Below are 25,132 nucleotides of genomic sequence, written 5' to 3'. Positions count from 1 at the left end.
TAAGGTGAAGAACGTTTATCTAGAACAAGTGTGTTTGAATGCCATAAAAGATACATAGAAGCTCAGAAAGTGGGAATGTAAAAATAGTGTGTGAAAACAGTGTTGACTGCATTTTATGATGCTAAAGGTAGTATTCATCACGAATTTGTGCCGGAAAAACAGATTGTAAACTGTAAATTTCATAAAGAAGCGATAAAGGGACTGGTCGCTCTGGTTCATCGCGTTAGGCCTGAGTTTCAGGAAAGTGGGTCCTGGTATCTTCTGCGCGACAATGCACCGGCTCTTCACACTCTGTCTCAGAGTTTTTGGCGAAACGAGGGAACCCCCTGTTATCCCATCCACCCTAATCCCCTGATTTAGCACCGGCTGACATTTTTCTATTCCCTAAATTAAAAATTGCGATGAAAAGGACTAAATTCGAGACTGACGAGACAGCCGAAGGCGATACGGGAAGAAGCGTTTTCTGGGGCATTCGTTTCGTTATATGAGCGATATAAACGTTGTGCGGAAGCGGTAAGGGACTATATTCAGCGACGGTATTAATAAATATTTATCTTTTTTGTATGGTATTTATGACCTCGGTTCGGGAACTTAATTGTCACACTGTGTATATAGTGTGATTGTGGTTTAATGTGAAGCGTCTATCACTGGAGAGGTTGTCTGTGGAAACTGCAGTTGAAGAAGTTGAGATCGTTCAGAATAAATGAGTCTGCGTGTTAATGAAAGATAGGATTACAATATGTGAATAGGAAACATTAAATGTACGGTGGTAATGCATGGCGTGCTAATCATTGGTGACATTATAAAGGGTCTGTCGTTTAATTTGTTTCCGAGTGCCAAATCTCCCAACCACGGACGTATGTATTAATTTGTCAAGCTTTGATCCCCAGAAGGAAGACATTCGTATAATTTGATACACTTAGATTAATGTTTGCAACAATTTATTTCAAATTATAAGAATTTTTGCATATACCAGCAGTTGCCAGTATTGCATCAACTTTTCTGCAAACAGAAGTCATTAAAGTGACTTGGTTTTCACAAACCGTTGTGTGCTCTGAAGAGTATTAGCTTCTGAGACGTGACACCGTCTAATCTGGTAGAAGTTTACCGACGTTTCGCAGGAGCGTACTTCCTACATCTTCAGGATCGAAACGTAAACCAGGGAAGCAAGAAGCAAGAAGCAGTCATGTGACGGTCTGTGAATTGTTTTAAACCACTGTAAAACCAAAACTATTCCATAGCCCACTAGGGGCTGATTAATGAACACAGGCACCCTAAGGGGCTATTGAATTGTTAAACATTATAGCACCACAGTTGCTTGCTTTCTCCACAAAGCTTTATGGTCTCGTTTATAAATACAGTGTTTTTAGGGTCTTTCAAATATTTAAGCCATTATAGACCACGGTAAAACATTTTCATAACTACTATCCAAATGTCTGCACTTAGTAGAACATACGTATGCAGCTCTGTGTACATGTTTTATGTACAGTACATGCTCATAATGCAGTATAAAACTTATGCTTCAGTAATAATTTTTGTCCCTATAGTTTGCACCTGACTCCAACCCTGTTCTTAATATAAATCTTCGAAACTATTCATTTCTGTATCTCCCGTTACCTCCGTTTTCTATTCGAATAAGTAATTTTAAAAGTACATGTCTTATGACTTCTGCCGAACGCTCTGTTAACTATACGCTATCTGCTAAGTTACAGAAGCTTTATGGGGAGTCGGTATAGCGACTTGGTACGGGATAGACGACGGAGGGGTCTGAATTCGAGTCCCGGTAGGGCCAAGAATTTTCTCGTCTCGTCGTCCAGACCGGCTCTGGGGCCCACAAGACCACCTATCCAATGGGTGCCGGGGACTCTTTCCCCGGGGTAAAGCGGCCGAGGCGTAAAGCTGACCACTCACCTCCAACTAGTGCCGAGATCAAGAAAATGTTGATCTATACATCCAATTACCCATACGCCTTCATGGCGTAGTGCTTAATTAGTTAAGCATATGAATAACTTTACTTTTTTGCAAAAGGTTTGTAAAAATTGCACATCTTCCATAAGAAATACAGTTTTTCTTTCAGTCTCTTCACACGCGCGTGGCGTATTTATAAGCATGGAACTTAAATATGCTCTTCGAAAGAGGCCATAATTGACTAATAGAGAGACGTGGTTTAAACCCTGAATGGATGTAGCCTATATCGTGATTGTAATGGTCAAACACCCAGTAACCTTGAAGAATGTCTGCAGCAGGACTAGTGGCGATGGTTCGCTAGATGAAGAGAGTGTAACTGTGTGGTAGAGGTGATTGCTCGCTCTCTGCACGACTTCTTCCTTGGGTGGAGATTCATCAGGCATGCTGTAGCCTGTATACGGAGAAATGTTAAGGATAGACCAAACTAGGAAGACTGTTGTAAGATTTGAGGCTTTCACGGCGGTGACTATGAAGAAAGCAGTCTTCTGGGATTTGGCACCATGTATATGTGGTGTTAACCGACGTTTCGGAGGAACGTATCGCCTCCATCTTCAGGGTAGAAGGAAAAATATAAGAAATCCGCAAGCGGTAAAAGTCTGCTTTTACCGGTTCTCACGGTCTCTTCGCTTGCGGATTTCTTATATTTTTCCTTCTACCCTGAAGATGGAGGCGATACGTTCCTCCGAAACGTCGGTTAACACCACATATACATGGTGCCAAATCCCAGAAGACTGCTTTCTTCATAGTCACCGCCGTGAAAGCCTCAAATCTTACAACAGTCTTCCTAGTTTGGTCTATCCTTAACATTTCTCCGTATACAGGCTACAGCATGCCTGATGAATCTCCACCCAAGGAAGAAGTCGTGCAGAGAGCGAGCAATCACCTCTACCACACAGTTACACTCTCTTCATCTAGCGAACCATCGCCACTAGTCCTGCTGCAGACATTCTTCAAGGTTACTGGGTGTTTGACCATTACAATCACGATATAGGCTACATCCATTCAGGGTTTAAACCACGTCTCTCTATTAGTCAATTATGGCCTCTTTCGAAGAGCATATTTAAGTTCCATGCTTATAAATACGCCACGCGCGTGTGAAGAGACTGAAAGAAAAACTGTATTTCTTATGGAAGATGTGCAATTTTTACAAACCTTTTGCAAAAAAGTAAAGTTATTCATATGCTTAACTAATTAAGCACTACGCCATGAAGGCGTATGGGTAATTGGATGTATAGATCAACATTTTCTTGATCTCGGCACTAGTTGGAGGTGAGTGGTCAGCTTTACGCCTCGGCCGCTTTACCCCGGGGAAAGAGTCCCCGGCACCCATTGGATAGGTGGTCTTGTGGGCCCCAGAGCCGGTCTGGACGACGAGACGAGAAAATTCTTGGCCCTACCGGGACTCGAATTCAGACCCCTCCGTCGTCTATCCCGTACCAAGTCGCTATACCGACTCCCCATAAAGCTTCTGTAACTTAGCAGATAGCGTATAGTTAACAGAGCGTTCGGCAGAAGTCATAAGACATGTACTTTTAAAATTACTTATTCGAATAGAAAACGGAGGTAACGGGAGATACAGAAATGAATAGTTTCGAAGATTTATATTAAGAACAGGGTTGGAGTCAGGTGCAAACTATAGGGACAAAAATTATTACTGAAGCATAAGTTTTATACTGCATTATGAGCATGTACTGTACATAAAACATGTACACAGAGCTGCATACGTATGTTCTACTAAGTGCAGACATTTGGATAGTAGTTATGAAAATGTTTTACCGTGGTCTATAATGGCTTAAATATTTGAAAGACCCTAAAAACACTGTATTTATAAACGAGACCATAAAGCTTTGTGGAGAAAGCAAGCAACTGTGGTGCTATAATGTTTAACAATTCAATAGCCCCTTAGGATGCCTGTGTTCATTAATCAGCCCCTAGTGGGCTATGGAATAGTTTTGGTTTTACAATGGTTTAAAACAATTCACAGACCGTCACATGACTGCTTCTTGCTTCTTGCTTCTCTGGTTTACGTTTCGATCCTGAAGATGTAGGAAGTACGCTCCTGCGAAACGTCGGTAAACTTCTACCAGATTAGACGGTGTCACGTCTCAGAAGCAAATACTCTTCACAGCACACAACGGTTTGTGAAAACCAAGTCACTTTAATGACTTCTGTTTGCAGAAAAGTTGATGCAATACTGGCAACTGCTGGTATATGCAAAAATTCTTATAATTTGAAATAAATTGTTGCAAACATTAATCTAAGTGTATCAAATTATACGAATGTCTTCCTTCTGGGGATCAAAGCTTGACAAATTAATACATACGTCCGTGGTTGGGAGATTTGGCACTCGGAAACAAATTAAACGACAGACCCTTTATAATGTCACCAATGATTAGCACGCCATGCATTACCACCGTACATTTAATGTTTCCTATTCACATATTGTAATCCTATCTTTCATTAACACGCAGACTCATTTATTCTGAACGATCTCAACTTCTTCAACTGCAGTTTCCACAGACAACCTCTCCAGTGATAGACGCTTCACATTAAACCACAATCACACTATATACACAGTGTGACAATTAAGTTCCCGAACCGAGGTCATAAATACCATACAAAAAAGATAAATATTTATTAATACCGTCGCTGAATATAGTCCCTTACCGCTTCCGCACAACGTTTATATCGCTCATATAACGAAACGAATGCCCCAGAAAACGCTTCTTCCCGTATCGCCTTCGGCTGTCTCGTCAGTCTCGAATTTAGTCCTTTTCATCGCAATTTTTAATTTAGGGAATAGAAAAATGTCAGCCGGTGCTAAATCAGGGGATTAGGGTGGATGGGATAACAGGGGGTTCCCTCGTTTCGCCAAAAACTCTGAGACAGAGTGTGAAGAGCCGGTGCATTGTCGCGCAGAAGATACCAGGACCCACTTTCCTGAAACTCAGGCCTAACGCGATGAACCAGAGCGACCAGTCCCTTTATCGCTTCTTTATGAAATTTACAGTTTACAATCTGTTTTTCCGGCACAAATTCGTGATGAATACTACCTTTAGCATCATAAAATGCAGTCAACACTGTTTTCACACACTATTTTTACATTCCCACTTTCTGAGCTTCTATGTATCTTTTATGGCATTCAAACACACTTGTTCTAGATAAACATTCTTCACCTTACGTATTTCCAACATTTCAAACATTTTCAACAGCTGTTTTCTTTAATTTTACACAAAACCTAGACCGCTGCTCTGTTCCATTTTGAAACCTTCGACACAACGAAAAAACTTCCTTCACCAAAACTGCAATTCTCATATGCATCAACCAAACAAGTTGAAACTTGCATAGCATATATATAAACATAAGTATCCCTGTTCATCCCCGATAGATGGAATTAGTAGTATTACTTTAATAGCGTCCGTTCGGGAACTTTATTGTCACACATGTATGCACACTACGAACCTCGTCAGAGGTCGAAACTCCTCCAATGGCGACGGAAGCATAGGTACCTCCCAGTATCGCCAGGCGGTCCTTTCCGTTATTATAACTAACAACAATGACTTCTACATATGGATAAAAAGGGGATAAAAACGGAACTGAAACCCTGATTTGCATTCTGGTAACGAGACCAGCGTCACGCTCTTAAGATGACACGCGGATTCCAAAATGTGTTTCTGTTGCGGGACTCAGAGAACCTAAACGATGTTAACGCGCAGAAAACAGACGAACTAAGAATCCAAAAAAAAAATGTGTTGTCCCATTCCCAATCCCCAACGACAATGATTATTTCCACTTCATATTCACAAGTTAATTACTGTGACTTGGGTCTCACACCTATACTGACGTCAGAGCTTTATCGGTGTGATGTATGTCCCATGTATCTGACGAGCCAACTGTGCGGCCACAAGCCAGTTCCTTACCTTTGTTTTTATCTCACCTACAAAGAGCTGGACAAAACCGTTTTGGTTACAACACAGGCGAAAACAAACTCGCAGCTGAACGAAAGATGCCAGCAACCAAACTTGGTTCAGTATTCCAGGACCTCAAGAAACGCTACTTATCTATCCGAGAAATACAAATACATCACAATCTCTGGCTAAATACGGAGTGAACTGAACGTTGCGACTGAGTGGGTACGAGTTCGTGAGGCCTCGGGTTCCGACTCACTATCCTTGGATTTCTCGTGGGTTTCCTGTCCCTTCAGGAAAATGTCGGTATAAATACGGCAAATTTGGCGTAGACAGATTTCTTCCTAGTTCTTATCGATTTATTCACTACTCAGCTTACTTTTTAATGCTACGTAGTCCGAGGAACAGACAGCAGCGTTCAGTGAACAGTATATTAATGCATGTATGGAGATGGAATATCATTCAATACATTATTCTGAGTATCGGGGGACAAAACCTGCAAACACGCCTACTGTCAAGATGGAGATATAGGTTCCCCTGAAATGTCGGTACCTCGTCCACCAAAATACGCCACATCCGAAAGACAATCTTCATTATATCACAGAACTGCAGTTGCTATATTAGTCAACTCATTTTAATACAAAACGTGTCTCATACAAATTTTAGGCGATACAAACGTGGGCTGCCAGTTACTGTAAATCGAACAGGCGAGGGTTTAAATGCTAATTTTTCATTCCAAATTCTAGTATATGGCATCGCCTGTGGTCTAGTGGTCAGAGTTCCTGGCTACAGATCCAGAGGTCCCGGGTTCAATTCCCGGCGCTACCAGATTTTCTGAGTAGTGGGTCTGTAACGGGGTCCACTTAGCCTCGCGAGGATAATTGAGGGGCTATTTCAAGGAAATAGCGGCTCGGGTCTAGAAAACCGAGATTAGCGGCCGTGGGGAACCGTTGAGATGACCACGCGACATCCTCTATCCGCTAAAGTTGGCTCTAACTTCGCCGACAAGCGGCGGTCGCTCAGTCGGTGTACTTCACTTGCGGACTACATGCCACAGAGTTTTTTGTTATTCTAGTATATGACGTACTGGGCACATTTCAGCGATCTAATATCGAACGAAGCGCCATGATTCCGATAATTAACGACACTATGTTGATTATGTTGCTTGTACTTCAAAGACAATAGAACGGGTGCTAATTTGCAACTGCACAGCCTAAGTTCAGTACGAATTTTATAACAAACCCGTTCATAAATCCAGAGTTTTAAAACCAACGGTAAGTATATGTTTGTTCGATTCACGTTGAACTTATCTAAAAATTTAATCAAAACGGAAATAAAAAGGAAACGTCGTGCTACCAGTGACAGCGAGGTCTTAGGGGTTTAAACACAGATCGAGGGTTCGAATACTGTTCCCAGGGTAATAACCGCCTGTTTTATGTGCTATCCGAAAAACAAAAGCTCACAAAGCACAGATTAGTTTCATAATGTCTGTACGTCACTCAGTAGGCCACATCGCTGAAAGAATAAAGGATGTTATTCAATTTCGGTACGGTGACACTTCAAACGTCACAATTCGGTTTCTAGTCTAGTTACGTTCGATCTAAGCACTACTGTACTTAAGGGTATACACGTATACTCGTACGGGCCGATCACAGTGGCCGCGCGGGCTAGAGAACGAACTGTCTTCGATCGTTCGAAGGCTGGGATCGTGGTTTCAAATCCCACTCAAGGCACGAATGTCTGTGTGCATTTATTCTGTGCTTGTGTTGTCCTGTGTGTAGATAGCGACCTTCGTACGGGCTGATCCCTTTTCCAAGGAGTCCTACCGTCTTTGTAAAAAAGATTACGAAACTGAAGATGATGCCAGGGCCCAACAAAGGGCTGTAGAGCCATTGATGAGTGAATGAATGGAATGGATATACTCGTATCGACGTTTGAGCACATCTGCTGTAGTTCTCCGATAGATTCTGCTGGAAAAAGTTACACGGCTCTTGTATTCCTTGCAAATCACCATGCACTTCATCCACTTGATTCCTTGTACTGCCCACTGTAGTTATAGACAACTGCACCAACGTGTACGTGTACAGAACTTCTGCTTCGGGAACATTAAAGGCGACAATTTCGTTCACTTTATTTCGTTTTAAAGCTCATATAGTTGGGATATGTCGCTCATTGGATGACTAGAGGGGAAAATGTCTAGAATAATCGTCACTGCGAATTCCAAAACACACCGTGTTATATCTCACACGTAATTTTCATAAGCACACTGATACAGAGACAATCGCTAGTACAATCATACATATAAAGTTTGCATCAGAAGCGACATCCGGCCTACCGTCTACCTCACTGCTGGTTTACAACGCACTGTATATACATAAAGATCCAATATAGAGTAGTCGGTATACCTACGGGCTGGACGGTCGAGGGGTTAGAGTTCGAGTCCCGGTGGGGACAAGAATTTTCACTTCTCCATGTCGTCCTGACCGGCTCTGGGGCCCACTTAGCCTCCTACCCAATGGATACCGGGGGCTCTTCCCCCGGGGGTAAAGCGGCCGGGACGTTAAGCTGACCACTCACCTCCAACCAGTACCGAAGTCAAGACCTCATATGTCTTCATGGCGTAGTGCTTAATTAGCAAATCACATGGACAACTTTACCTTTATATTTGTTATTGCTAGCGGGGTGGGACTAAGTCCCTTGGACTGCGGCCACTTCTGGCCCATTGTACCAGCCACAGATGATAGGCGAGGGTGATTGTGAAGCAATTGGTGGAATGAAGATTGGCAGGGGAAACCGAAGTACTCGAAGAAAACCTTCCCCAGTGCCACTTTATCCACCACAAATCCCACTTGAGCAGACCCGGGCTCGAACCCGGGCCGCCGCGGTGGGAAGCCAGCAACTAACCGCTTGAGCTATGGCGCGGCGTACCTTTACCATACTGTAGATAGGTGTACATATGGACGCCTGACGAGAACCCATGCTTGCACGAAAAAAACACCATTTTAATGCCACTTTACGGTGCATACGAAGCATAAGTATTCGAAAAATCCTTCAGGAGTGCCACAAAGTCTACGAAAAATCCCACAGGAAACTGACCTGGGATCCAGGGCGGACAACCGCACAAACCGGCGACTAACCACGTGGGCTATGGCACGGCGCCTGTGACTAGCATAAAGCATACTGTAATTTCAGCAGGTAAATGCTTAAAATAAACTTCTTCAAACATACCCAAACTCAACAATAAGGCTGGTACAAGACAGAATAACGGTACGTACTACGCCTAACTGCAAACCGAAAGGAGTTCCATGCAGTAATTACGGAGATCAGAGGTCAGCTTCATACCTGGGGACTACCTAGGAAAACAGCCCCATTAGCCATTGGACACAGAAGCAAAGAGAAAAATCTTGTGCCCTCCATACATATAACACCCTTAGTTTAGACGTTATAGTGAACGAGTTACACTGGCATCGCCTTGGGGGCCTAGTCAACTATTTCGTCCGAACAATATATGAGTCCTCTGGTATAAGCGCATCTGTATACCATGTCATTTAGCTGGAGCATCTGTTGACAAAAACTGACAAATTATTAGGTGTATCGAGTGCCGAAGAAACGAGGTGAAACCAGTTCAAAAAATTAATACATTCCGGGAAGTAACTGCGTAAGACCACTGGGTCTGCTGTATGATGAGGCGATACTGGCAAGCCCTTATTCTCAACCACCGTTAAGTAATACTAGTAACAAGCGGCTTCCGTAGTCTAGAGGTAACGTTCCCACCTCATGACTCGTAGTACGCGGGTTCAAACCCGGCGGAGGTCGTGGAATTTTTAAGGGCGGAAAAATTCAGGGAACAAGTCCTCCGGGAGGGACTTTAAGCCGTGGGTCCCGTGTCGTAGCTTTACGGCACGTAAAAGAACCTCATATCTCCAAATGAGGTCACTGAGCAAAATTCAAGGACATTTCCGCTCAACAGTAGTCTCTAACGCCTCTGATAGATGGGGGAAGCATTATAGATAGAGGCCGAACTCGCTGGCTTGGTCGGNGCACCAATATCGGTAGGGTATAGAGACTGGTAGAATATCACAGAGGGAAGCACAATGGACCAATACTGGTCTAAGTGCATGGGGAAACCCACCCTCTCCAATAACTAACTAACTAACTACCTAATACTAGTAACAAATGCAACCGGATACAGAAAGTTACTTATTACACCCAGTTTACTCTCAACTGATGCGGCATATTCAAATGAGATGTCTGCGAAGTAAGTTTCAAGCTGGACGTTTTGGAGGAACGTATCATTTCCATCTTCAGGGTATAAGAAATACGGGAGCAATGAACCTGCTCACGCTGGTTCATCGGTCCCAGACTTCTTATACCCTAAAGATGGAGGTGATACGTTCCTCAGAAACGTCAGTTAATAAAATATCTGCACGGTGCCACATCCCAGACGACGGCATTCTGATTAATTGTGTTTCATAGCAGACAGTTGGTATGAGGCACAATCTTTGCCAAGTCCTACTTTTGTTCATTCTTTTCGCCTACAGACTAATCTCGTTAACACAGACAGAAGCTCCCCTTAATCGACGGAGTTCCTTCTCTAGATGACGTCGCTCATGACGATGATTCATGCAAAGGAGGAAAAAGCTGTAGGACGTTCTGCCGAAATATACGCAACTCGGGACTTGGAAAACTGCCGGCTGGAAAATTTCCTCCTCGCAAATTGGGAGGGGGGGACTAGAGTGGGTCATTCGCCGTTCAATAATCGTGGCAATGCAAACATCTACGAGTATATAAAAATAACACGATTATATTAATGAAGTAATTTCGTAACATTTAATCCATTTTACACGGATGCCCTGTTATCCTAAACAAATTATAACCATACTTCTTTTGGCTTATTTTGCACTTCATCCATCGTCTAGTATGTAAAAGACAAAAGACCACGACGTTTCGGAGACTGGATCGGTCTCCGTCTTCAGGTGGGTGGGGGAGGACAGTGATTGAGACTAGCTCTTTCTAACGGGCCCAACTGAGTAGGTTTATCCTCCCCTACCCACCTGAAGACGGAGACAGATCCAGTCTCCGAAACGTCGTGGTCTTTTGTCTTTTACATACTAGACGATGGATGAAGTCCAAAATAAGCCAAAAGAAGTACAGTATACACCATCGTCAGAATTCTTTCATGTCTATCCAAATTATAACCAGCAGAGAAATGACGAGTGAATTAAAATTTCTGGTCCTATCAAGCAAGGACACCTAAATTCAGTAGTTATATAGTGTCGAATTATGATGAACTCGGAAGGACATGCTAGTGTCGTGACATACTTCAGGCACTACCTTGCATTTACTTGAATGGACTTTGAAAAACTTATCTCTGCCAGGACAGCATGACTCGCGGTTGAGACATACGAAATAATACTCACCATTGCAGCCATGTTCCACGGCATAAACGTCCCATAATTACACGGTGCACAATACTTACGAGAAAGTAATAATCGCTCAGCTAGTCACCACATTCCTCGTCTCTCGTGGGACTTAATTCATCAGCGTGTTCACAAAAGCCTGTTACTAGACTTGTCCTGACACAGGTGACTCCAGTTCACACCCTATCCTGGATTTGATAACCCTAATAAATCTGCTTCCCTCTAAGGTTCAAACATTCTCGCCGCACCTTAGTTTCAAACATCAAATCAAAACTCGACTATCACAGTCTCCATTACTGCATTTCGGAGGTTTGAGGGAAGCCCGTTCGATCTCTTGGCTGCAAATTCGTTTTCTACTTTGTACAAAAGCTGGGTTACTCATTTTCGGAATTTCAGCCATTTCTCCTGCCATCAACTGCAGTTCTCATACCGTACAAAACCCCCATTTCGGCAACGCGTTACCTACATCAGATCAGCATCACACGTCACTCATGTACCCCATTCAGCCACGCTTCCGAAGTGAATGCAGGAATGTGGCGTCTTTCAGATGACTCAGTACTTGCCGTTGGGACAAAAGCCTTCTTGGCAATCTCTCTAGGAATTCAGTACAACACTTAGGAGGTAGCAGCGGAGGCGGAGACGAAATGCAATCCACTACTATTACTTTTTCTGCACTCTACATACATACATACATACATACATACATACATACATACATACATACAGAGCAAATTTTTAACAATTTTAATAACGCTAGCTGTGCCACAGTCTGCACTGTTACTCACAGGCTTCCCACCGTTGTGACACGTGACAACGCTGTAATTGTTAAAGGCTAATATTTTATAATCATGACATTGTAATAGTAGTGTCTGTATGCACTGATAATGACCAATCACATTGTAATAGTAGTTTCCGCATGTATTGATATGTCCTTCTGAAGATGGCCGCTTCGACCGAAACATGTCAAGGATGAAAGATTAAAAAGGAGAACAAAACATTTATCAATCACACTGTACGCGCGTTGATCTTTTATACTATTACTAGTGTGACGGCAGCCGCACTAAGGAATTAATTAAATAATTTTCCTGGGGAGTAAAGCGTGGCCGGCGCGTAGGGCTGACAACCTTACCGCCATCTTTGAGCCGATTATCTAGAAAATGTGGGACCCTCAACTTCTCACAATCCTATGGGCCTTCACGGACTGGTACAGGGATAGCTTTACTTTTCTTTTTCACTTTTACTAGTGTGACGGGCAAGACTGAACCAAGTCGAACCCCGGTGAGGTTATGTGAATTTCTGAACAACGCAACACTGGAGTGGCGTTCCTTCGAATACTTTGGTTTCTCTGCCAATTAGCGCTCCACCAACTTCTCCATATTCATCGATTATCAACAGTGTAGTGTCTCAAAACTAAGAACGTCATTAAATAACCGCTTTAAAAATATGAGACTATTAATTACACGTCGATTTCGTAAACAGTTCGCCCAAGGGGAATCCCAGCGATTCGGAAAAGAGGTACGGTACTATATTATGTGAGCCTCGTAACCAAACGTTGGAATAAAGCGGGCCTATTTTCACGGGCTTCTAGAATGTGACCTACGGCAGCTAAGATTTTTCGTATTGGATTTCTAAGCGGGAAGAAATACGATTTTTACAGCAACGAAATCACTTTATTCAGTTAATAATTCTGAACATGGCGAGGGTGTGTGTGTGTCTTGTCTGTATCAAGGAGTTCTCCAATTAGCCTTCACTTCCATATACGTGCCAGAGTAGCAACATAACTAAGCCTTTCATCTGACCACCTTACTCACATATTTATTGAGGTTTAGACCTTTAAAAACATTTTTCACGGTATGCACAGTTTAACTTACCATAACAAGGGCTGTCCATGTCGCATCAGCAACTAGCAATATACTGATATACTTGTTCCTGCAAGCAGGGTTAAGAAAGTACAGGAAGGGATTATCTGTTCACGTAACAATCACAAGAAACAGTTTGTATACGCGCACTTCTCGAGCCAAATCGAGACCGCTGCACCTTCGTTGTATATACAATGATGGGCCGTAGCCAAAAAACCACGTGTTCTGCTACGGACTGCCCCCAATGACTTTAAATATAGTACAGAAGTTAGGCCATGCCTAAAGTAGAATGAGAAGGACAGTCGAAGGGAAGAATCTAGGAATATTTCTATCCACGGCTGCTCTCCTGTGACTAGAATTAACAGTCCCGTACGGGAATGCGTATACAAGCTGCTACAGGAACGTCTCTGCTCACAGTCCTGGTCAATGCCCTAATTGAAATGGAAGGACAGGTTAAGCTTATGGTAACATTCCGTCCGTGTGGGTGCGTTTGTAGTTTCCCCTGATAACTTCTGAACCAATGGCCGGCTTTTCATGAAACTCGATATCGTCACAGCATTGAAGACGACCTCGCCGTTGTACTTTCCATTAGTCACCTCCTATAATAATGTGGGGGAGACAAACTGTCATTTGATATCAAAACCTAAAATTTCGGTGTTGATCGATATTCCAATGCTATGCAAAGTTTGTTATGGTCTCACTTTCGAAAATATAAGTTAATAATATGGCGGTGACGCGAAATTTATAATTTGCTTTCCATTTTATAGCAATGGAATAATAAATAATTCAAGCTAGGCTAGAATGAATTGGCGTGCAGATTTAGCACAAGCACGCTATTACACCTATACGTAGTATATGTTGTAGGAATAACTGTTTTGCAGGCTCCATTTAAAACTCCAAACATGCTGTCATACAGAATTCTGGGAAGATACCTTCGTCAAATAAAGNCTCTGAAGATGGAGGCGATACGTTCCTCCGAAACGTCAGCCAAAACGAAGAATACACGGCGCCAAAACCCAGAAGACGACTTTCTTCATAGTCATCGTCGTGAAAACCTCAAAACTTATAAAGTCGCGTTAAGTTCCGCGGAGTTTTGCACGGCGCTGTGTTGCTAGAAATTTTGAAATTTTTACCATTGTTAAGTTCAAAATCTTATGCCTGATGTCTGACCGATGTCTAAAACTAGAACGGAAGAGATGTGTAATTCTGTCTTAGTGGGAACATGTGTTTCAAATAACGCCACGGAAGAAAGTTAACATACAAGGAATGAAATCAATTTTCATTGAAATACTAAAGAAAACCCACACATAGGAACCAAAGTAAACCAGATAAAAATAATAACTTCAAGAACTGAAATAACAACACAGTTCAGGGAACGTATTAAGCCGAATAATCGCATTCTCAACAACGAAATTATTGCATTTATCTTCAGCAATAATAGTAACGCATTTCTTTTTGTGCAAGTACTTCACTGTTCGAAATGATTTCCATAAAAAATCTATTTATGAATTTCTGCCTTTCTTAGAACGTCTGTCTCATTACGTTTCAGATGCACTGTGCATAACGCATCATTTAAACAGCTCAAATTTGGAATACAGTACTTTCCTTGATAAAAGACGAAACTCATCTCGCATACAATTCTCTACATGTACGAAGTATAGCGACCAGGCTTATGGGGTGGACGATCGAGAAATAAGGATTCGATTCCCGAGAAGGGCAAGAGGTTTGTCCCTGCTCCACAACGTCTAGACCGGCCAAGACCGACTCTGAGGTCTACCTAGCGCCCCATCCAAAGGGTACCGAGGGCTCTTTCCCCGAGGAGCGAAATGTTCGAATGGTGATGCTGAAAACTCTCATCCTCTAGCGACGAATTTAAGTATATGTGGAGCTACGCCTCCACTATCTCATACGTCCTCATGGCAGTCTTTAACAGTCCCTAACTTTGTATTTTCCTGTACTAAGCATAGTAATACATTTCACCGTACAGCTGGTTCAGCACCTCTAACTAACCCGCCAACCGTTAAGCATAAAATATAAGGTTACTCATAGTTTCGAAGTTTCCCCCTGATCTCGCTCACTGCGTCAAAGTTTACACTGACTCCTGGAAGCAGCATGATTCTAGTAGATGAGACACTGCTCCACTGCAGTAATTTGAATAATGGCAGTCTAAACAGTCCCTAAAGCATTTCCTAAGCTATTTCACCGTCGACTCACAAGTTTCTGACTAACTTTCCTTCACACTTGGACATTGATACAGAACGTACCCTCTCATACAATATCTAGGATATACCCGGTACATTTGCAAGCAGTTTACAGTTATTTCCGTCTCCCTATAAGACGTAGTGCCGATCACAGCGGCCGCGCGGTCTAAGGTATGGTATGGATGTCTGTGTGTTTTTTTCTGTTTATGCTGTCCTGAGTGCGACGGGCTGATCTTCCGTACAAGGAGTCATACCGACTGTGTAAAAGATCGATAAACCGAAAAAAGCCATACACAGACAGAGAGACAGATAAGGATGTAGTATAAACCCTGAAATTTCACCTGCTACAGACTTTACACACTTTAAATGTTAATACGTGTATCGATTTCAGCCACATTCACAACACTGAGCAAATATTCCAAACTACAACACTTGCAGCTAAGAAGAGAACACACATCACAAGACGCGGTTTACACAGAAAATGAAAAACGACCCCGTAGTGAACGAACCACATGCAAGTTTTAATTAAGACAAATAAGATGAATTATCTTAACAAGTCTTAGCGAGTATAAATTTATCATAGTTGACAAATACTGACTTTTTAAATACTTTTTAAATGGTGTTGTGAAAACATATGAGGGCAAGCAATGCAATAGATTGACGTAATTGGGACACCTGAGGATGGCACTATGTTGTGAAGCGACAAGCGAAACTGAGTGCACTACAAGACGGCCACTGTATACATATAATGGATTCCAAAATGAAACAAAAACGTAGATAGACGTTCGCACGTAATACTATACTCCAGGGTGGATCAGGCCCTATCCCAGGTTCTGCAGGCAAATTTAATTAATCCCAACATATCAGTTAATTAAAACCCGTTCGGTATTTGAAATATAAAGGTCTACAAACAATATAGTACGTATCTCTAATGTTTTACTCTTTGTTACATCAGTGATTTTGCTGCAATAATTTTCGTAATGTCATAACATAAGCTAATCGCCCGTATCTTGTAGTCAATGCGGAAAGTGTAGAGAAATACTCACTTGTCGCCATTTCGCTTACATTTAAACAATATTTGCAGCGATTCCCAACATGGTACATGTGATGCCATTCATATGGCAACCTTACCATATAAAATTGTGCAATAAAGTGGTCAATAATCTGTATTCTTCACCACATACAATTAAGGCGATCAAAAAAGAAAGGTGAAATGGGCACAGTACGCGGTACGTACGGGAAACTTGACAAAACGCATGCAACACTTTAGTCGCAAGAGGGAAGAAATCACTTGGGAGACCTTGGCATAGATGCGAGAATATAAAAACAGATTTAAAAAAAAATACGTTTTGGGAGCTTGGACCGGATTCATCTGGGTCAGGAGAGAGAATGCGTTGTTACGAACACGGCAATAAACCTTTGGTTCCTTGATCAGCTGAACGAATACACACTCTCAACGAGGTCTCTGCCCCAGGGAGTTATAAGTACTTGAATTACACACAAGCTACTTCGATCTACTTCAGTTTCAGGACACCTTTGCTGAATCTAAAGACGATAATTTCAAATAAAAATGTGGTGCAGCGAGAATAAGAACGGGTTTTTCAATTGACCTAATCCTTCCAGCCGCATAATGGCCCTGAGGTCGACTCAGACTCTAACAGAAATGAGTATCAGGAATCTTCCTGGGGATGAAGGGCGGCCGGTGCGCAAAGCTCACAATTTCATTGCCATCCGTGAGCCGACTGTCTAGAAAACGTGGGAACCTCGACGTCTCACAACCCTATGAGCCTCCAAGGCCTGTTACAGGGACAGGTTCACCTTTTACAGTAATAACACCAAGTGGCAGGCCACTAACAAGCCAGTGGCTTGGACGGTCTAAGTATAATCACGATCTCATTAATATTTATCACGGTGGACGTAAAGACGAAAAGTAAATAGATCTAACGGTTCATATATTATAATCAACTGAACCATGTATGTTACCGTATGAGAGTATTCTTGGTGTGACTATTCGTGCCGCAGTAGTGGATTCCCGACTGCTTGAATTTTATGGCACGCTTCTTGCAATAAGTTTTATAGAGATTATTTATTTACTCGTGGTCTTTTTAATGATGCTGTCACTAATTTAAGAAATCGGTGCAAAGAGAATAAATGTTACATTCTCATATACGATTCACCTTGACTGTTACCTTGGAAACGAGATCGATGTTTTCTCCGTACACGACCGGCCACTAATTACTGGACAAGAATTGGATCCATCCAATCGGTAAAGCATGTTTCGACAAAATCCAAATTTCGCGTTTAGGCCTCTAGTATGCATGCTGCCACTTTCCTGAAGATACCGCCTCTGTAGTACAACTTAGGCAAACGGTCTTAATAAATTACTGAACTTTGACCAAAAATCTTATAACGGTTTCCGAGAAATCTCAATTTTGTGTTCTGGGGTTCACCTCAAGGGCCCCCTATTCCTGGAACTGCTGTGGTCAAGTTAACCGAACACCCGACATACGACACAAAAATGTTACAGCCGTTTTCCACAAAACCGCCATTTCGTTTTGGGTTCCACCTTAAGGGTCAGCTATTCTTGGAGCTCGTATGACCGGACGTCGACCTAACGGTCTACTCTTGTATACCGAATTTGAATAAAATCTGCCCAACCGTTTAAGAGCTAACGAGCCGCATGTCTGTCCATTACATACATATATATATATATACTGCATACCATAAACCACTTTTCATATGCGGCGAGGGCGGGGGGGGGGCTTCGAAAACGTTTAAATTCGTCAAAATCTTGACATCAACACACTCGCATACAAACCTATAACACGTATAAGAGAAGTAAAAGTCAATGTAGACATTGCAGTTTCTCATATACGACTGACCTTGACCAGGTTACCTTGGAAACGAATACGACTGCTGCTCGGTGCACCAAATTTGGCTAACGAATAACGAACAATGAAATCTGCCCGATCAGTAAACCTGATTTCCACAAATTCATATTTCCCGTCTGATCTCCCAGTCATCTTCCTGAAGATACCACCCATGCAGTTTTATTTAGGGAGATGGTCCCCGTAAACTACTGACATATCTTCACAATCGTTCGAACCGTTTTCAAGAGAAAAGCCATTTGGGGGGGAGGATATCTGAAGAACATTATTTTTGGAGTTAAATGTCCATATCCATATACACCGAGCTTCGACCTATTAAGGATAAACCCCTGAATATCAAAAACGGATAATCCACCCAACCGTTCAGACGCTACAACCGCAAATTCATGCCTACGGCGAGACGGGCAGCATTCCAAAAACTACTGGATTTTTTCAATTATCCTAATCCTTCCTGCCGCATTATGATCCTGGGGGTCTACTGAGCCACTAACAGAAATGAGTAACAGGAATCTTCCTGGGGGTAAAGTAAGGCGCGTAAGGCTGACAAACTCACCGTCATCTGTGAGCCGATTGTCTAAAAGATGTGGGAGCCTCGACGTCTGACAACACTATGGGCCTCCACGGCCTGTTACAGGGATAACTTTACCCTTTTTTCACCATCAAAACACTGTTTCATATACCGGCCTAATACATATAACTGAGAGTAAAGAGTGTCCAGCGATTGCATGATGGTGAGTAAAAATTAGGAAAGGACAAGAAAGTGAATGTAGCTGAACTTAAAAGTACGATCCCGGGCATCTGCCTGGAGGGAATGAAGAAAACTACGACAGACCTTAGTCAGGATAGGCATCTTCCGAATACATGGCAGAGCCCTTATCGTTAGAGCAAACCTGCTCGGTATCTTAAACATAAACAGCTCGCGTACCACTTTCATTCTGTTATTTTTCTACAAGACATTTTATACCAACAAAAAAAAAAAATTGACAATGGCAAAGAATACGTCCGGTGGAAATTGTGAAAAAAAAAATCACATGATCCGGAAGTTAATTCCATCGAAGACCTTGGAATCAGGGAAAGTACGCAACACAGATAACATTCACAAATGCCAGTGACTCATGAAAGTGCAAACTGCTGGAACTACCAACAGGAATTATGGAACTGCACTGCTGTTGAACAACACAAATATAAATAAATAAATATAAATGACGTAGGAAGAGACAAATAGGCACTGTATACCTTGTACATCATGATTCAAAAGATACTGAACTGGACTGATTACATTCGGCTTTCGGATTTACGGAAGCAATTCATAACGCAAAAATTGGCGTATCAGAAATAACACATATTCCTACAGAAGTACGAAAAACAGTGATCTAGAAATAAAATGTTGAAAGAATTGGGTAACACCGTGTCTCGTAACTACGGTGGCGAAAAAATCAAAACAAAGCTAATAAGTCATTTGGGGCACTTGGACTGAAAATGAACGATTTTAAAGAAAATGAGGTTCATAATAAAAGATTCAGGAAGAACAAACTTAGATACTGCATCAAATTGTTGCTTCCAATCTGCTACATTCACGTTTACATTCCATACATTCTACACATATGCGTAACGTACACAAACTTTTGTATACGTTAGATTTATAACTGTCGTTACACAATTTCAGAATGCCATAGCAACAAACTGTCGAGCGTTAAAAAGTTTCATGAAAGTAGGTCATGCAGTAAATCACGAATGGCGAGAAGTATTTTCAGTGTATCGTGTCTATTCTGTGAGAAGTGTTAATATTTTCATGTGGTTATTTGAAATGATGTGCACCCTTTAAAGGAGACGATTTATGACTATGCGCGATGTTTGTGGCAGATGGTGTTAAACGTCCGTCTTAACACACTTAACACACTGTGTGGGGCTGGAAAGGTTATACAACAAATGATAGACATTCCTGTTGAATTTTTAACATACGTTTCAGAAATGCGTGTGCGCGCGAGAGTGCATATATACACAGCACGATAACTGCAACTATTGTTTTATCTAATGTATTTGTAGGGAAGAAACCTGGCCTTCCAATCGGGACATAAAACGATGAATTTTACGCGTAGGTACCGCATTTTAAAACTACCCTCTTGTGAGCTGAACTGATGAATGGAAAATTATACGAGGAAGTTCATAGGTTGTATTCTTTTCTCAGTGTTGTGAATGCGGTAGAAGAAAATTGCTCACACTGTCCAAACATATTGGTAAAAATGTAAAATGGTACAGTTGTACCTGTGCTTAATTAACGAGCTGTTACGCCGTGAAGGAACAAGGGGGAGTGGAGGTACAGCCCCAAAACGCTTAACCTCGGGGAACTAAATGGAAATGACTGGTCAGCTTCATACCGCTTAACTCCCTGGAAGGAGTCCTTGGCACCCACAGGTGGCTGCGTGGGCCCCACAGCCGTTCGTCCACGCCGTAGCCCGGCACTATACCTCCTGAGCTATAGAATCCTTTTAATTCGTCATATGTAATCTCAACTCATTCGACGCGTCGAAAACAAATCTATAGGAGAACAATGTGAGAAGAAATACTAGCGACGAATCCGCATCACTTTTGGAAACTGTGCTCGAATTACGTCTGAGCTGGCCAATGTTGACAAGTTTACTGTTGTTGTACACAGCTCCATCGGGAAAATGACAAGGCAATAGTTTCAAATAAGACCACCCATATTTGCAGAGATCTATCGCTCAAACATCGCCACATTTTTCCCTGATGCTGCATTTGACACAGCACTGCAAAATAACCGAATAACGAGCCAACTTCGAAAGTAGGCCTGGCCGGAATGTTGTCACTGCGATGACATGGCATCGAGATGCTACGTAAGACATGATCCGCCCACCAAGCTTCGCGTTATCTGGGGACGCTTGGCACGAATATTTAATAACACAAAATTAGTCGTATTACACGTTTCCCTGACTTAGAAACGTCCTACGCAAAGAACACTGAAATGGATATCAGTACACAGAGTAATTATGGCTTGAATGAAACAGCTCGGAACAAAGCGATAAGTCAGTACTTTTCCGCGGCACCGATGACTTTGGGGGTTCATAATACGTATTCCGCAAGCCTGTAAACAGTTGACGAAGCAAGAGTGATTACTCCGAATACTTTAAAACAACGCTGTGTGTAGTTATCACTAAATATTCATACATGCAGACGCTTGTTGTGTGATGAGACACAAACATTAAAGCAAGTCCGTTTACAAGTATATAAATAAAATAGACCATGTTTATACAGTTAAATTGGTCTGGTGGAGACAATATGTAATCCGACGTTGTGTAACAGACTGACTGGGCCTAAATGACACAGTCTGTTAAAATACTGTATTTTGTATTGAAGGATTATAGCAATGACACGACTGACCAATAATGTATCAAAATGATATGCAACGTCATTCACTCTATACGCCTGCAACAATAAATATTTGACGTAATTACCGCTAAGTCAATTTATGGAAGATATAAGATTATAAGTTGCGCTTTCTTCATAATTCACCAAGAAAACTATAAGCTGATGTAAAAGGGTACTGACACCAACGCATAACACAGCAAATTAATTTTTAGATCTGAATAATAGCACCTCTATAAAAAAAATAAAGTAAATAAAGGTATCCCTGTAACAGGCCGTGGAGGCCCATAGGGTTGTGAGATGTTGAGTTTTCCACATTTTCTAGACAATCGGTTCATAGATGGCGGCAAGGTTGTCAGCCTTACACGCCGGCCGCCCTTTACCCCCAACAATATTCCAAGAATATTCCTGGTACTCATTTCTGTTAGAGGCTGGGTCGACCCTACGGCCATAGTTCGGCTGGAAGGATTAGGTCAACAGAAAAAAAAATCCAATGACTTCATCGTGACTTGAACCCGCGACCTTCTGGCTTGTAGCATAGTGCCTCAACCAACTACGTTATCGCATAAACTAAAGATTACAATCTTGAACGCCTACAGGAAGATGAAAATACTAAGAAGTAATCATATTGCTTTCAGTTGTTTCCAAAGGTCTGTACTACAGCGAAGTTCAACATTCCAAGACCAGTTTCACGTTAATTACAAAGCCTCGTGGTAACTATCGCATTATCCAAATACTGGAAACATGCAATACACGGGATGTACTACTTTAAAATGCTTATTTTTATTCAACATTAAAAATTAATTAATGTCGGCATCAATTCCACGTGGAATGCAAACTGATTCCAGCTGGTTGAATCAAAGGCTCGAAAAAATCACAAGCCACACATTCTTTGCATGTCCTCAGCAGTACTTGAAGTATAGTAACAATTATTAAGAACTGTACTCACCTCTCCATTTTAAAAATTGAATTCACCACAGAAAGCACGACTGAAATGAACTAACACTAACAAGACTAAGGAAAACGAAACAGTTCACACAAAGCGCACGGGAAATAACCTAAAATATTGTATTTTCCAGCAGACGACCTCGGGTAGCTGCTGGCATAAGTACGTGACGATTTGTCATCAAATATGGGAACGACATGTGATGCTGTTTCCGGTTTCCAGCCAGCACAGCAGCTACTTGCGGTTTCAATGTTAACACTGAGCGGACACTGACACACTGAGCAACCTGACTGTCGGTGTAATAACTACCACGTGGCTTGTTCTGGCGAGCGACCGGCAGCAGCAGTATTTACTGCACATCAGAGACCCGCAGATATGAGCGGAACGCATGCGCCAAATTCTTAGCCACAGCCTTCTGGAATGGTTCCGAGAGTTCTACAAGCGCCTGACGGCCTTCGGATTTTGTTAACAGGCACACAAAATGATGACTTTTTTTTACTTGCTTAAAACTTTATCACATTTATCATTTATGCTGCATAATTATGATAAATCGCACGAATGTTTCATTTATTAATATTATAATATGAAATTATTTACATGTCTTGCATTCTGCTTCGGTTAATGACGAGCTCATGTTTCAAAAACAAAAATATTAATCATCAGGAACAATTCCTTACATGAGTGAGAGGTCAATGACCCTGTAACTACAGAGATGTTTTACACAGTGAACGTCATTATAATGCTAAAGCTTCTCAGCCGACATGGCGTTATCTGAACAAAGATTAATTCCATCAGAGTAAACAGTAATCGTTATATAGGCTACGGTAATGTTACCCCAGGCTTAGCCGACTTACCCCTCGGGGAAGCAGCCCCCGGTACCCATTGTACAGGACCCGTAGACTCCGGAGACGATCAGGACGCTGTGGAGAAGAGAGGGAATTGAACTCCGTCTCGTCGGTAGTCAAGCCAGTAACCTAGAAAGAGTAGCCACGATCGGCCTTATGCGTTTGATTTTATATACAGACGTCCCGTTTCGTTTCCCAATTTCCACCTACTCCCTGAATTACCTCTAGACGACATACAGCTATTATTGTTTCTGAGAACGAAATAAAAGCACAGCGGCATTAGTCCTACAAAACGAGGCATGACACTCAAAATCGTATTTTCGAAATATGCACTTACTGTGTTAACTTGGAATTTATTTCTTGTATTTGTGAAGTAAAATATGTTTTCTATCCCCCACACTCCTGCTATTGTCTTTTGATTCTGAGGCCATATTCGTATATACTTTAATTGTTTTTAACTCTTCCCTCACATGCTTCTGTTAACATTTCCCTAACTGATTCAAATCTAATTCTAGATCCTCTCTTTCACAATTGCTTAAACGAAACATTATATGCGATATGACATAATTTTACAAACATTTAAAAACTGCCGTTTCTGTGACTTCGAACCCCACTTTTGACTGTGGACTGCACCGTCGTCGTGACATCTAAGCTGGTTCTAGGATAGCTACAAATACGGCCGAGTGCACTGACGTTTCCGTAATGTCGAGAACATGCCGAGGTATCTGTGGTTTGAATTTACAAATATTAGTCGTAATCCATACGAGCCTTTCTTGAGAAAGCGAACGTCTACACTTTCGTTAATCAAAACAACTTTATATGAAATAAAAATAATATTTCCCAGCCCACTTCATGGCAGTCCTTTTTTATACTGTACGGTAAATCTGCCCCTGTGCCAAAGTTCCAACACACCAAGGCGTACAGGGGCGTGAGGGTAAAAGCTGAAAGCAGCCCCCGGCCTTGGTATTGGGCGTGGTTGGCATAATTCTCCGGCTACCATTGCTCGTGGAAAAGCCAGTCGGCTACTCCTCAGACAGGAGACTATGTATTTTATTATGTAAATCACCTACGATTTCCAGTTATGACCTAAATTAATATACAGTTATGCTTGCTAAGAACACATTTTCGTATCTGTAGCAGACACAAGAATATCATATCACACAATTAATCTTATGGATTGTGAAGTAGCGACTTTGCAAACTCCTAATGTTACCGATTATAATACTAATTTTATCTTGGGCTTTATATTCACTGACGGTCATACCGTATGCATGTTTGCTGACTGGGGCAACAGCGTGGTCTTAGGTTGTTCGATCACTGGGATCTTGGGTTCGAATACTTCTTGGGGCATGTTTGCTACCGTTGTTTCGTGTTGTCCAGCAATGGTACAAGGCTTACGATGGTCCGATTTCCCTCAATAAGGATTAAAAAAAAGTTAAGAACAGCGAACTAAGTTCCAACGGTAAATAATGTATCGTGATAAGTGGCATAAGGAAGACATTTTGCACCGGTCTCATTGATAGCCTAACTTCCTTATTTTGAAAAAAATAAAAGTGGGCCTATGAGATCACCTTGCAGCCTGTGTCTGCATGTGTATTCCGCCTATCAATTTTTGAGTGCCTGCACCAATCTTTATGACATTTGCCACCCGACCCCCAGCTGAAACGCGCAATTCATAAATCCCTCCCATCAGAATTAACATTTCAATTTCTC

General features: G+C 41.9%; 1 protein-coding gene across 4 annotated transcripts in view; it reads right to left on the bottom strand.

Annotated features, from left to right (window-relative positions):
• Nucleotides 1–25,132, bottom strand: part of LOC111865421 (A-kinase anchor protein 1, mitochondrial) — a 123,413-nt gene that overhangs the window by 72,949 nt on the left and 25,332 nt on the right. For 2 of the 4 annotated variants that reach the window (XM_023853443.2, XM_023853446.2), the window contains exon 1: nt 22,578–22,910. The exons of 1 other annotated variant lie outside the window; for it this stretch is intronic. The gene's annotated coding sequence lies outside the window, so the exon portion shown is untranslated. Of the gene's footprint in view, nt 1–13,167; nt 13,290–22,577; nt 22,911–25,132 lie in introns of those variants that run through there. One more of the 4 variants, XM_033751819.1, reaches the window with a different exon arrangement.

Source organism: Cryptotermes secundus, unplaced genomic scaffold (assembly GCF_002891405.2).
Source record: "Cryptotermes secundus unplaced genomic scaffold, Csec_1.0 scaffold343, whole genome shotgun sequence".
Taxonomy (NCBI): domain Eukaryota; kingdom Metazoa; phylum Arthropoda; class Insecta; order Blattodea; family Kalotermitidae; genus Cryptotermes; species Cryptotermes secundus.
This window is presented reverse-complemented; position numbering and strand designations above follow the sequence as displayed.